Source organism: Dasypus novemcinctus, chromosome 23 (genome assembly GCF_030445035.2).
Source record: "Dasypus novemcinctus isolate mDasNov1 chromosome 23, mDasNov1.1.hap2, whole genome shotgun sequence".
NCBI classification, from domain to species: domain Eukaryota; kingdom Metazoa; phylum Chordata; class Mammalia; order Cingulata; family Dasypodidae; genus Dasypus; species Dasypus novemcinctus.
In genome coordinates, this window is record NC_080695.1 from 27486615 (window position 1) to 27497704 (window position 11090).

Sequence of the window (11090 nt, forward strand, 5' to 3'; positions counted from 1 at the left end):
TGAACTCTTTTATTAGTTTGTTTTATCATGGATTCCTCAAGATTTTGTAGACAAGATAATATCATTTGTGAATAGAGAGAGTTTTATTTCTTCTTTTCCAATTTGGATGCCTTTTATTTCTTTTTCTTGTGTAATTTCACTGGCTAGACATCCATTACAATGTTATATTGAAGTGGTGAGAACGGGCATCCTTGACGTTTCCCTGATCTTAAGGGAAAGCACACAGTCTCACATCATTAGGTATGATGTTAGCAGTGAATTTTTATTTTTAATAGATTTCCTTCATGAGGTTGAGAAAGTCTTTTTCTATTCCTCATTTGTTGAGTGTCTTTATCATGAAACAGTGTGCAATTTTGTCAGATGATTTACTGCATGTATCGAGATAACTATTTTTTTGTTTTCTTTTAAATCAGTTGTTTTCATGAATTAAATTAATTGATTTTCACATGTTAAACCTTGTACTCCTGGGGAATCTCACAGGAATCTTACTTAGTCGTAGCATATAATTCATTTTATATGTTGCTTATTTGGTATTCTAGCAGTTTTTTAAAAAAGATTTTAGTTTATACTTTTAAGAGATATTGGTTTGTCATTTTTTGTTTTGTAATATTTTGTCTTGTTTTGTCTACTTGTCTCAGTAATGTTAGCCTCATATAATGAGTTGGGAAGTGTTCCCTCCCCTTCCATTTCTTTGGAAGAGTTTATATATTACTGATATTAATTCTTCTTTACTCACCAGTCAAGGCTTTGTGGGTGAGCTTTTCTTTGTGGGTACTTTTTAAAAAGTTGACATGAAATTCACAAACATAAAATTAACCATTTTAAAGTGAACAATTCAGCGATGTTTAGTATTATTTAGAGACAACCACCACCTCTACCTAGTTCCAAAACATTTTTCTTTTTGGATAGTTTTTGATTTACAATCTCAATGCCTTTACTTGTTATAAGTCCAACTAAACTATTTCTATTTCTTCTTGAGTCAATTGCAGTTATTCATCTTTTTCTAGTGATGTGAATAATCAATGAGTCAAAAAAGATATCACAAGAAAAATCAGAAAATAATTCAGATGAACAAACACGAAGTTAGAACACACCGAAACTTATCAGGTGCATCAGCACAAGGCTTAGATGAAACTTACAGCATACACCTGCCAATATTAAAAAAGAAAAAAGACGTCAACTCAATAATCTAACCATGCACATTTGGAAGAGTTTATACAGTACTGATATTAATTCTTCTTTACTCACCAGTCAAGGCTTTGTGGGTGAGCTTTTCTTTGTGGGTACTTTTTAAAATTTCACCTGTCACCTAATTTAATGGTATACTACTTTTCATAATAATTTTTAAAACTCTTTCTTACCCTGTAAGATTGGTCCTGTCTTATTTTTTTAGTTGATTTTTTATTTTTAAAGAGGACTTAGTTTACTTAAATGGTACATCAAAAATACAAGGAAGTCCAACATATACCACCCTCTCCCCCTCCCACAATTTCCACCATTAAAAACATCTTTCATTACTGTGGTACATTTGTTATAATTGATGATTTCAATTATTTGTGTCTTCTTTCTTTTTCTTTTGATTTTTTTAGCCAAAGATTTGTCAATTTTATTGAACTTTTCCAAGAACAAACTTTCATCTTAGTTGATTTTCTCTATTGTTTTTTCTTCTCTATTTCTTTAGTTTCTCCTCTAATTTAAGTATTTCTTCTCTTCAGGTTATTTTACATTTGTTTGCATTTCTTTTTCCATTCCATAATGTGCATGGTTAGATTATTGAGTTGACATCTTTTTTCTTTTTTAATATTGGCAGGTGTATGCTGTAAGTTTCATCTAAGCCTTGTGCTGATGCACCTGATAAGTTTTGGTGTGTTCTAACTTCGTGTTTGTTCATCTGAATTATTTTCTGATTTTTCTTGTGATATCTTTTTTGACTCATTGATTATTTCAGTGTGTGTTGTTTAATTTCTACATATATGTGCATTGCCCAAATTTCTTTCTGTTAATGATAACTAATTGCATTATATTTTGGTCAGAAAACATTTTGTATGATTTCGATTCCATTAAATATGTTGAGGTTTTTTTCATGGCATGGGATATGGTCTATCTTTGAGAATTTTCCATGTGAACTTGAGAAGAATGTTTATCCTGATGTTATTGAATGGATATTGTACAGATTTTTGATAGGTCTAGTTAGTTTATAGTACTGTTCCAAAGATTTCTCTGTCCTTGTGATCTTCACCCCATTTGTTCTAGCTATTATTCAAAATAGGGTATTCTAGTTTCCAACTATTATAGCTGAATTATTTATTTTGTCCTTCATTTCCCCCATATTTCATTACTTTTGTGCTCTCATTTTTCTGATTTCTTTTATTCTGTTGTTTAGGGTTCATGCATCTATTCTTTTCTATTTTACTCTGTACAGCTAGAAGCTGCAGGATTCATTTACAGTCTTTCTTAACCAATACGTTAATGTAAAGGATATGACATTGTTCTTACGCACTATTTTCACTGCAGCACAGATTTTTTTAAAATTCATTTCTCTCCCCTTCCCCTGAGTCCCTCCCCCTGCCATGGTCTGCTCTCTGTGTCCATTCACTGTGTGTTCTTCTGTGACCACTTCTATCCTTATCAGCGACACTGGGAATCTGTGTTTCTTTTTGTTGCGTCATCTTGCTGTGTCAGCTCTCTGTGTGTGTGGCACCATTCCTGGGCAGGATGCACTTTCTTTAGCACTTGGCGGCTCTCCTTACATGGTGCACTCCTTGCAAATGGGGCTTCCTTAAGGGGAAGACACCCTTGCGTGGCACGGCACTTCTTGCGCACATCAGCACTGCACATGGGCCAGCTCCACACGGGTCAAGGAAGCCCAGGGTTTGAACTGTGGACCTCCCATGTGGTAGGCGGATGCCCCATCCATTGGGCCAAGTCTGCTTTCTGTATCACAGATATTTTGATACACATATGCAGTATTTTAATTATCTTTCCAGCCAAAATTAATCCTTTTTTCTATTGAGGTTTCTTTTTGACTCTTGCTTTATTTAAAAGTATAGTTTTTGACATCCAGGAAGATGACAGACAAGAAAGACATGGGACTGTCTTCTCTCCCAGAAAAATAGCAAGAGGACAGGCTGAAATGACCTGAAAAATAAATCTTCTAGGGAAGCAGATTTGGCTCAACTGATAGAGCATCCACCTACCATATGGGAGATCAAGGGTTCAAACCAAGGGACTCCTGACCCGTGTGGTGAGCTGGCTATGCACAGTGCTGATGCACGCAAGGAATGCTGTGCCACACAGGGTTGTCCCCCGCATAGGGAGCCCCACATGCAAGGAGTGTGTGCCAGGAGGAGAGCCACCGCAGGTGAAAAGTGCAGCCTGCCCTGGAGTGACACCACACACACACAGAGCTGATGGAGCATGATGACACAAGAAAAGGAGACACTGATTCCCGGTGCCGCTTACAAGAATGCAAGCCGACACAGAAGAACACAACGAATGGACACAGACAGCAGACGGGGGGAGGGGAGAGAAATAAATAATAAATTTTTTTTTAAAAAGAAAAAAAAATCTTCTAGGGTAATTATATCTGGGAAAGGCTGGAAACCACCCTAAAGGGAGGGAAGCAAAGAATTGCAATGATAAAACTGTGAGTGACATTCCACAGCTGCAACTGGCGGCATCCTCCCCCACCCTATAGACACTTTGAATTCTCAGGCCTCATGGCCAGTAACGACACACAAAGGGGCCCCAAAAGAGCCAACTCCCCAGGAAAGGGGAGACAAGTGGACACAGTGTAAGGCTGACTCAGCTTTTGACCTACAAACTTTGCTCCTGTGTCCCACGAGCCCTTCCACGCCGGATAGGCTGGGCTATTTTTGTGCTGGGAACTGGTAAGGGACTACAGAGACTGGGCCCTCTTGATCTTCCTCTGTACTGACTGCAACTGGTTGTTGAGGACAGAGAGGGGCGTGGAATTATTTCCTACCAGGGAAAAAGGAGGGGGCTGCCACCAAAGATTGGAAACCTGACTCTGAGAAAGTCTGAATTACAAGGGTGTTAACCTCCAGGCAGGATCCTCTATCAAACTGATCCTGTCTGTGTTGTAGCACACACACACCACCCAGGCACTGAACTGAGAGGGCTGCCAAAGGTTGCCATCTCCTGGTAGACCAAGGAACTGCATGTGAGGAAATCAAAGCTAAATAAGAGGCTTTTTTTGGGACTTTACAGCCACCCTTGCCAAGGCCCAGGAAAGTGGGTCTGCAGCCCACTACTGGGTCCAGGGCCACATTTGAGCAGCTAACAGATGCACTCCTAAGACCCAGAACAGACAGAAACAAGAATCAAAGAACAGCACAGACACATAGCCTCCTGCCACTAAATCCCTATGAAAGAGAGAGAAAGTGCGCACCTGAGTAAACTCACCATCCTAATCAGATCCCTAGACATCAGCAAAAAATTACAATTCATACTAAGAAAATGGAAGGCATGGCTAAGCAAAAGATATATATACAAAAGATATATATCAAAGCCCAGAAGAGACACAGGATTTGAGACAATAAATAATGAGATGCACAGAAATTTTCAAAACCAACAACTTAAATCTAGAAAAAGAACAGCAAACCAAGAACCAAAAACAATAGAGAATAGCAAAAAAACCAAAAGCTGGTTCTTTGAGAACATCAATAAAATTGACACACCCCTTGCTAGACTAACATAGTAAAAACAAGGGAAGACGCAAATAAATAAAATCAGAAATGAAAGGGGAGAAGCTATGACTGACCACAGAAATTAAAGTGTACTTTTCAGTTTCCAAACATTTGGAGGCTTTCTAGTTATATTTTATCACTGATTTCTAGCCAATTGTGTCATGATCAGAGAACATGTGTCCTGTGCTTTTGCTACTCAGAAATTTATAGATACTTGTTTTATGGCCAAGTTATCTTCAATTTTTGTAAATACACCATGTGTGCTGAAAATAATGTAGCTTCTACAGTGGGTCAATGTACTTACTATCCACAGGTGCCTATAAAGCTAGATTTGTTTATTGTTCAGATCTTCTAAATCGTTACTGAATTCTAATCTGCTTATTAAAACAACTACTGAGAGGTGATATGAAAATCTTCCACTTTGCTGGATGGATTTGTCTGTGTCTTCTTGTAGTTTTGCCATGTTTTGCTTTATGGGTTTGTGGCCACAGTTTACATTGTGATATTTTTCCTGGTGAACTGAACCTCTTATCTTTCTGTGAAAACCCTCCTTATGTTTACTAATGCTTTTCCCATAAATATTTTTAAGTGATACTACCACAACCAGAGCAGCTTTCTCTTGATTGGTATTTTAGTTATTTAGTGATTGATTTTTAAAATTTCCATATCCTTAATCTATGGATATATCTCATGTAAAGTGCAAACATTTGTGTTTTTGTTCCTTGGTGGGTTTGATATATTCTGACAGTCTTCAGCATTTAATAAGAACTTTGATCCTTTCAACTCAATGTTATCCTCTTATATTTGAGTTTACATTCAACATTTTGTAATGTGCTTTCTATTTGTTGAGACATTTCTATGCTATTTTTCCCTCTTTTTTTCTTCCTATTACTATCTAGATGATATCCTGTCCTCACTGTCTCGCGATCAAGAGCCATATGAAAACAGTTTGTTATTAATGATACTAAGTTTGATTATTTGCTTACAATGGTCTCCACTATCCATATCCTTTGTCCAACCTTCTTTCCCCAATGACTTTTTTTAAATTGTTTAAAGATTATTGATTTCCACCCCACCCCTATTGTTTTATACTCACTGTCTTCATGTCTTCATTTTTTTTTGGAGTCACGAGGACCTAAACCCTCAACCTCCCATGTGGGAAGGATGCACCCAATCACTTGAGCCACCTCCATTCCCTGCTTTCTGTGTCTTTCATTGTGTATCTTGTGTGATCATCTTTTTGTGTCAGCCTTCACTACAGCCTCTCTCGTCAGTTCGCTGACTTGCTGATCTCCTTTAGGACTCACTGGACACTGAACCCAGGACCTCCCATTTGGAAGGTAGATGCCCAAGGGTTTGAGCCATATCTCCTTCCCCCCAAGGATTTTAGCATGCATCGATGATTTGGGGCTCAAATCATTATTCCATTGATCATCAGAAGATGGTAATTTACTATTTCCATTATTCCTTGTACCTTCATTTCTTGGTAATCTCCTGTACAGAAGAGATTTCTCCTCTTCCAACCTCCTATTTAAACATTTAAGAGTATGGGTGGCTTGTGGATACTACTTTTTGCTGTTTTCAATGTGTTATAAAGCATTGTTGTCATGATTCAATTTAATGCTCAGGTTGTCCTGATTGGATCACTGGCAACCCCTTCAAGGTCGTTCCTGCCCCTTCCTCCCACTCTATTTTAATAACTTTATTTCAAATTCATAAAGTAAAATAATAGAAAAGGCAGCTCAACAAGTTATGGGAGCATAACTCCTAAAACATTCTGTCTAGGCACTTTAATCTCATGAAATTCCAAATACCAATTTACTTGTTCCTCTAGTGTCCAAAAAGATACACAGATAAACACAGATTACTTAAATGACATAGTCAACGCCTTCTTATTGATAAACATGAAGAGAAATAAAAATGCTTAATCATTTTCATATCTCACAACACCAAAGTGTTTGGTTGAGCTTTGAAGTTGACTGGTAACCTCAGCAGATGCCGCAGTGAGAAGCTACTGGTCCTGGGTGCCCGTGAAGTGCTCTGTAGCTAGCCTACCCTGGGTTGACTGTGCTGATGTTTCTTATACCCTAAGCCCCCAGGCTTAGAGCAAAGAGTGACCTTGAAAACGTGGGTTGAGAACAAGGGAGTTCCGTAGAGGAGGGAGGGACCCACAAAGCCAGGAGTCGGGTGGGGCGTCGGGGAAGACAGGAAGAGCTGGGTGGGGAAGGACCAGAATTCAGAGGGTCCGCCAAGGCTCCAGAGAGGAGCTGTCCTTGGGATGGAGCAAGGTGAGGCTCAGGGGCGGGGGCGGGGCATGTGTAATAAGAGTGTGGGCGCGTGAAGGTTCCAAGGGAGGTGATTGGACGAGGGAGAGGGTTTAAAAAGCCCCGTTGCCAAGGGAGCGGTCAAACAGGAGAAGACTCGGAGGACGTGGAGCTCTCGTCCTCCTCCTGCTCCTGCTAGTCCCTTTTCCACTCCTTGTGTCCTGCTAACTTGGTATTAATTACCCTGTTGACCTGCTAATCTACTGACTAGTGTCTTAACCCTCCTACAAACCCTCTCCAGCGTGTCCACCTGTTTCCGCCAGATTCCCACCCCCATTCTCTCCCACCCAGATTCCCACCCCCTATTCTGCCCCACCCTCATCCCCTCCCCACCTCGCCCCCTCCCCTCCCCGCCCCCCCTCCTCTATCCTGCCTCCGCTTCTGGTCCAGCGTCCCTGGAGCTGCTGACATGGAGGCGCTGGAGCAGCTCTTCTGGATCCTCCTGCTCTGCTTGGCCTGGCAGGTGCCTGGTCACCCACCCGCCAGTGTGAGCAAACATTGCGCAAGCCTAAATTCCTTCCTGGTTATTGGGCGGTTAAAATACTGTGGTTTAGGATTTCGGTGTTCCTAGAGGTCTTTGGGCTCCAGCTCTTCTCTCGCAGACCCAGGACTTCAGCGCAGGTTTCTTAACCAGACTGAACTGCTGCCCACGTCGAGTTCTGGGTCTGCAGCCCTGCTTGTTCCAGGCATGAGAAAGGCTGAAATGTTGGAAACGTTGAACAGCTAAGCTCTAGCTTTTTAAAGTAAGGCCCTCTTGGAGAGTAGATGTAGATCAAGTGGATGAGCATCTGCTTCTCATGTACAGGTCCCAGGTTGCATCACGGGTACCTCCTCAAAATAAAATGAAAACACCAATTCACACTGAGGGACGGATTTAGCTCAGTGGATGTGCGCCTGCTTACCCTGTACAAGGTCCTGACTTCAATCCCTAGGACCTCCTTTATATATAGCTCCGATGTTAGCCTTTTTGCTCCTGGAAGCTCTGTTTAAGATCCTGCTTTAGGCTGTGCAAGTTTAGAGTTCATCCTGTGTGTACTTGGCTTTTTTTCTAGAACTACAGTATTCCTGAAAGTCCGACAACCCTGGGAAGGCATTAATGATTGTCTGTCAAAAAAACAAAATGTGTCTGCACACCGTGTTTTCCTGTTTTTCCATGGCTTTTTAGCAACTTCTGGGTCATCCCTTTCCTTCAGCTCCTTCAGATGACCTTTGCTTCTGGAGTTTTCCCACAGGAGGTCAGTGCCAGCTGGTTTGATAGGAGCCCTGAGAAGTCGATCAGATGTGGAAATCAGTGGCTGTGGCCTGCTTGGAAGTTTACAGGGAGGGGACGGGAGCTTGGCAAGGAACATGACCAGGAAGGGACTGAGTTAACATCCTTCCAGCATGATATGTGTCACAGGCAGACTGTGGATTATCCACAGGTCCTTCTTTGATGTCCTTAGGTGTGTCCAAACATGGAGAAATACCCAGTTCAACTGTAAGAATTCACTTTTAAAAACCTGAAAACTCTCCCCACCCCTCCCCCCCCCCCCCAAAAAAAAAGTAAACAATGAGATTTGAAGAAACCCCACTAAGGGAAATAGATTTTTTTTTTTTTTTTTTTTTTTTTTTGCTTAGTATATCCCAGATTCCCAGGCAGGGACCTAGAAAAATTCAATGTACATTCAAACATAGGAGCAGAATCCTGGTCACTTCATTAAATACAAAGAAGAATCTGTTCGGTTTCTGTGAAGACTAACAAAGAAAAGTATTTCTTATTTGTAAATAACCGTTACTCTTGGAACAATTAGGGGGGCGGCGCCCTTTGCTGCGTTTTTCACACAGGATAAGCTCTCTCTCTCCTGACCTCAACTTTGAGCATTTGGATAAATTGACGTCTTGTATCCCACCGCCACCGTCCCTTAAGGCCATGTGCCCCACTGGAAATCCTAGAGTTTCAGGTCAACTCTTACTCTCTGTACTTTTACGAAGTGCATCCTCCAGGCCCAGCCAGAGGGAATCTCTGTTTGTGAATGTTTCCAAGGTGCTTTGTTGGCATTGTCTTCTCTGCCTTGCTCTCTTGTCCATTTGTTTGCCTGGCTTTGTCTCCCTTAGAAAGGCTAAGGCTCTGTCAGACTCTTGTCCATCCTACTTTCCAGGATTATTTCCATACAGGGGAGTGGCTCTTATTTACGTGTTTCCTGAGAATTACTTATAGAGAATTTGTTCTGTTGAAGCAATATGCTACTTGATTTTCCTAATCAAGTTAATGATTCCTTGGCAGAGGTGAGTTACAGGGGTTAAAATCAAGCATCAGAAAGATGGGTGGTAGACATAAAGATAATTCCCATTCCCATGGTCTCAGGGAAAAAGTTCAAACAAAAGCAAATGTCCTTCTTGACTTCATATATCTCTGATTTCTTTGCTGCATTCATTCAGATTTTCCTTAGAATGAAAAGGTGGTTTTTCCCTCAACCTCCTCTATCATTTCAAGCCTTCCATGTAGGAAACTTAAAATCAGCTCTTCTTAGCTCTCAAAATGATTGTTATTGTGTCTTCATTTGCACTCTGCAGTATTACTTTTTTCATGTTTCAGATATTAACCCTCAGAACTGCAGCTTTTAGTGCCCCGTCAATCTTGCTAATGCTCCACTTTGAATACTGGTGTCCAAACAGTTAACAGATATAACTAGTGTCCACGACTGGGGATGCTTTACCAGAATGTGACTAAGATGGCATTTGGCATTTGGTTTTTGTGGGTGTTTGACCCACATGCTTACTGATTGTGCTGAGAGCTATTGTTCCCTTTGTGACAGCGGCTTCTGAAGGTGAAAATGTTAGGTCGTTCAGAGGGACACGTAAAGTGTGTGCCCAACCTGTGAGCTACATTTGCTCCTCTAGACAGAGTTGTTTAACTTTTTAAATTTTTTTCAGGAAGTACTGGGTATCGAAACTGGGACCTTGTACATGGGAAGCAGGTGCTCAAACACTGAGCTCCAACCACTCCCCTCTAGAGGGTTTTTTTCCCAATATACTTTTTAATGTTTGAAAGAGAAACTTAGATTACACAAATGTTACATACACAAAATTTAGAGGATTCTCACGTGTCCTGCTCCCTAGCCCTCCCATATTTTTCCACATCAATAACATCCTTCATTAGTGTGGTACATCTGCCACAATTCATTAACATATCTGGGAGCATTGTCACTAAGTGATGATTATAGTTTACATTGTAGTTTACACTCTCTCCTGCACATTTTCACAAGTTATTACAGATAATCAGTGACCTATATCTGCCATTGCATTGTCATTTGGGACAATCCCAAGTCCACACCTGTTTTTCCCTCTCCCTCCCCTCAGAACCTCCATTTGCCACTGTCTCCACAACCACCATAAAAGTTCTTCCATTGCTAGGATCACATTGAAAGGTTTTAACTGATGTGAAACCAATGCCTGGTGTGTGGATTACTGTGAATACATTAAAAATTTATTTTCTCCTCAAACACTCGTAAAATATACTTTTTTAAAGAATGATATCCTTACCTTTTGCTGCACCGGTGATACACTCAAGAAATTTAGGGAAACGGACTTTGGCCCAGTGGTTAGGGCGTCCGCCTACCACATGGGAGGTCCGCGGTTCAAACCCCGGGCCTCCTTGACCCGTGTGGAGCTGGCCCATGCGCAGTGCTGATGCGCGCAAGGAGTGCTGCGCCACGCAGGGGTGTCCCCTGCCGTAGGGGAGCCCCACGCGCAAGGAGTGCGCCCGTGAGGAAAGCCGCCCAGCGGGAAAGATAGTGCAGCCTGCCCAGGAATGGCGCCGCCCACACTTCCCGTGCCGCTGACGACAACAGAAGCGGACAAAGAAACAAGACGCAGCAAAAAGACACAGAAAACAGACAACCGGGGGAGGGAAATTAAATAAATAAAAATAAATCTTAAAAAAAAAAAAAAAAGAAATTTAAAGGTGAATTCTTGCCAGAATTGTGTTTCTAACCAGACTGGATTCTCATAGCTTTTATCTCACAGTGTACCTACAGTCCACCCTTTGCAGATCTTCTGTCTACTTGAAAAGTTTGGC